At 42.6% G+C, this 4573-nt stretch overlaps 1 pseudogene; it reads right to left on the reverse strand.

Annotated features, from left to right (window-relative positions):
- Window positions 1-1203: 1203 nt before the first annotated feature.
- Window positions 1204-2959, reverse strand: LOC124664412 (annotated as a pseudogene).
- Window positions 2960-4573: the final 1614 nt, after the last annotated feature.

A 4573-nucleotide genomic window follows, 5' to 3' on the forward strand; every position in this document is an offset into this window, starting at 1 on the left:
GTTTACACACTTTTTTGTGGTCATCAGTATATAATTTATCAATAGTCAGAAATTTGTTTTCTTCTCTGTATCGGATCAGGTAACACTGGCACTATATACAGTTGAAATATTATTTCAAATGATAACGGTCAATACATTATGCATAGCAGGCCCCAGACTATCTATCAAAATAGTTTGCTGAACAAATAGGAACGGCCAAGAAATCTTTACGTTAGCTGTATGCAGAAGAAGACATTTGCTTCCTGACAAGCCGTTCTAGATAAATGTGTTAGTGAGGCTGCAGCTACAAGTTTGGACGGTACCTTCACTACACCATATTTTGTATTCATAACTAAATCTTGGTTTGGTCAAAATCATCAACAAGTACTTGTAAGTACTATCTGGAGATCGATATTTGAAGCGCTGACCATGGTGAAAGCTTGAACTGAAGAACCTTAATATCTGGAGAAAGAAACAAGTATAAGACAAGCCAAACCAACTACATGTACATGAAAAATATTGTTAGTTCTTCCCGTGTGAGTACAACCAAATCTGCGGAAACCCCATGGTAAATTGTGCAAAAATCTAAAAACACATTGTTCGCTCATACTGGTCTTGGCAATTTTTCCGAAACTTCAACTTGGAGGAATCATTCATACATGAAGATGAAAAGGAAACGGAAACCAAATAATTCACATCATCTCTTTGTTGACTGAAATCAAGAGGAAAGAACTATGGGATTTGTTTGATTCTTTAGTGCACCCCAACACCAAAATCAGCATAAAAGAATTGAATAGTACATTATGAATATATTACTATCCAGCCCAGGAACCATCTCGCATCACAAATACACCTGCATGGCTGCATGTACGGCAAGCTCCGCTTGAGCAGCAGATTCATGCTGGAATTCGAGGTGGGTCGTTCCTCTCCATCCTCTAGAAAAAGGGGAACAAATTCCAATTAATGACCAATTAAATGCATGCTAATAACTTGCTAAAATTTCTAGTTTTATCATTATTCTAAACACATTCCATCCCATACACCTTATACTCCTCAACCAAACCAGAAGTTGGATGGTCACATCCCATCCAAAAAAAACAAGGATGGTTCATCCCATTCGTATGAAGCCATCAACCGAACACACATTTAGAGAGTTCGAGCAAAAGAGTATCATGCAAAACAGGTGACAAACCATCCAAGATAAAATTCAAACATCGTATTAGGTCAGTACATAGCACTAGCCTCATTTGGCTCCTTATTTTGCAAAGCCACAAAGGTCTGGTCGCATTCAAAGGGACCAAGGGAGGTCTTGTGCTCTAGTTCTATCGGCAGACCATGCAGAGGGACCGGCAAGGGGTCCTAATGAATGTGTTCTCCTTGCAGCAGAGCTTCCATGTGAAGTTTCGCACCAGGTAGTGCATTGTCACCAATGTTTCAACCTTGGCAAACTCTATCCCGGGGCATATTCTGCGGCCGCTACCAAATGCAACAAAAGAGCATGGTGGCCTCGACGATGACTGGCTCTCGAACCGGGAGGGGTCGAACTTAGCCGGCTCGTGGAAGATACTAGGGTCCATTTGCGTCAGGCTGGCTGCCCAAAGCACCTGAACAGGCAATCGGAGCATGCATTAGCCTACTCGCTGCAAATTGGTGCTGCTTAGCTAGTTTCAAGAAATATTTACTACATTGATGTGAACTGGGAACATGAGTAAAAATTAGCAAGGACCTGCCATCCTTTTGGGATGCAGTAGCCGTTGAACTTGATGTCCTCGATTGCTATTCTGAAGCTGCCAAAGACTGGAGGGACAATGCGAAGTGTCTCCTGCGCAACTCGCCATGTGAGCTTCATCTTCGACAGGTCTTCCCATGCCAGAGCCTCCCCGTCAGCCTTGTTCTTTGCAATCTCTTCATGCTCTGTTTCGTAAAACACACATCGTGAGGCTTTCTGAAAACTCACAACATGCATGGCAATTGGCAGTTCAGTTTTACTCTATATCTAAAGTATCAGGATGGTGTGGTTTATTCGTTGATCTGGGCCCTTACCTTGCACCATAGCGGAGAGGGTGGCCGGATCATTGGCGAGTTGCCGGACCATGAAAGTCATGAGTGTGGACGTGGTGTCATGGCCGGAAATGAGGGTGCCCACGCTGCTGTCGACGATCTCCTCATTGGTCAACAGCTGCTCGCCATGGTCGTCTGTCATGCTGAGCAGTTGGCTAATGAGGTCGTTGTTCGGCGAGGCCCCCAGCTTAGCCTTGTTCTCTCGCGTGATCCGGTGGAGCAGCTGTCGACACCTTCGCCCGGCGCCGAGGCTTCGCCTGAACGCCGTAAACGGCATGTTCACCGGGATCGCAAGCATGCCGTCGAACATGCGCTCCAGTTCATCCGAGAGGGCGTCCCGCACGGTGCCCGTCTCAAGGCCGAAGAGTAGAGCGCAGAGGATGTCGAACGTCAGCCGCTTCATCAGTGGCAGCACCGTGACGGTCGTGCGGCCGCCGGACCAGTTCTCATCTAGGTGCCGCCTCACGATGGCGTCGATCCTCCCGACGTACACCTTGAGAATGTCTGGCTCTAGGAACTCCGATAGCGCCCCACGGATGCGCACCTGATTGTCGCCGCCGTGGTGGCTGACGACGTTCCTCTCCCCGACAATACGCTGGACGGACCGGGGCAGCATCGGCATCAAGCTGCTGAAGAAGACCAACTTGTTGGCCGCCGGGCCCGCCAGAAGAACTGTCGGCGTGCCGAACAGCGACGCCTTGGAAACCGGCCCCTATCGGTTGATCCGGTCCCGGATCCACTCCTCAACGCTGTTGGCGCGAATGGCGCAGAGGAAGCCGAAGGTCTGTCCAATCACCGGCAGACCAAGGGAGCCCGGGGGCAACTCGGCCGGACATGGTTTCTTTGCTCTGGTTACGAGGTGGATGCATATGGACGAGGCCGTGACAAGCAGTGCTACGGCTGTGAGCAAATAATCCATTCAGGAGTGAGCTAGTAGTGTTGAGATGATATATATTGGCTACTTCATTGACGCTGGAATTGCAAATCAGACTCATACAGAACACATATATATAATTATATATATGATGAATTATATTGTACATCAATGAGAGCATCGGCAGGGAGCTTAGTTAGCTTCTGGAGTGTTGTTTTTCCATCTTTCTTCTTGTGTTGATACTATTTCAACCAATTGGGCATGCCAAACATTCAAGTTACTTTATGTCAAATAAATGCTTCTCAGATCAAGGAAAAAAACTAACAATATCAAAGAAATATTACTTTATGTCCCTACTCTCATTGCTTCGAGATATGGTTGAGCACAAAAACAAATGCAACTCGTGGTCCAGTTTGAATGAAGATCTTGATTTAGTTAGAGTAGAGATATCTTTCTTGTGTTGATACTATTGCAACCAACTGGGCGTGCCAAACATTAAATTTACATGATGCCAAGTGAGGATTTTTGCCAGATTCAAGATTAGTATGTAATTTCCTCTTATTTAAGTTTGATTTCTTATTGCATTGAGCTTCAAACTTATGAAGTTGTGGTTTGTTAAGCTAAATTGTCGATATACTTCCTCCGTACTGCTTTATTAGGCCAACACATAGCTAAAGAAAAGGTTCGCTCATAAATTTGATCAACAAAATATAAATTGTATGTCATAAAATTTACACCATTGGAAACATATTTTAAGTGTAAATTCAGTGATACTAGTATAATTTGTGTGACATATAATTCATATTTTGTTAACTAAATTTATGTTTACTTATTTTCTTAAACTACGTGTCAACCAAATAAAGTGATGCGGTGGGAGTAATAAACATACCAGAATCCACAAATTAGGGAATATATAGTTCATATAGATTACAATATGTATGATACTCCCTCCATTCTCAAATAAGTGGACATTTAGGCTTAAACTTTGTCCATCAAAGAGTATACTTCTATGTTTCCAATGCACTTTAAAGTAGCAAAAATTATTTCTCTCACACAGAAATCAAACCCAGTAATATTCAGCACATGTTATCTTTATTTTCTATATGCATGCTCTTAGCTTATTGGAGGTGAAAAATAGAAAAGAGAGAGATATTGATTTGCATGTTCCCCGTGCAATTGTCTCTTCCACCTGATAAATTCTCTTGAAAAAACCCGCACGTCCACTTATTTGTGGACGGAGGGAGTAGATGATGAGACCTGAGAATTCACATGACACGGTATCCTAAAGCATATCTTAAGTCAACCCTTGGTGGAGTACTATAGTAATTCTATGGTTTATTAGACCAACATGTAGCTAAAGAAAAAAGTTTGATCATAAATTTGATCAACAAAATATAAATTAGTATGTCATAAAATTTATACCATTGGAAACATCTTTGAAGTGTGAATGCAGTGATATAATTTTTATGACATATAATTCATGTTTTGTTGACCAAATTTCTGATTGATTATTTTCTTAAACTACATGTCGACCTAATAAAATGATACGGTGGGATTAATAAACATACCAACATCTACAAATTAGGAAATATATAGTTTATACTACGATAGATGATTGGACTTGAGAATTCACATGGCACGGTATCCTAAAGCAGATCT

The sequence above is a fragment of the Lolium rigidum genome, chromosome 6, assembly GCF_022539505.1.
Source record: "Lolium rigidum isolate FL_2022 chromosome 6, APGP_CSIRO_Lrig_0.1, whole genome shotgun sequence".
In the NCBI taxonomy this organism is placed as follows: domain Eukaryota; kingdom Viridiplantae; phylum Streptophyta; class Magnoliopsida; order Poales; family Poaceae; genus Lolium; species Lolium rigidum.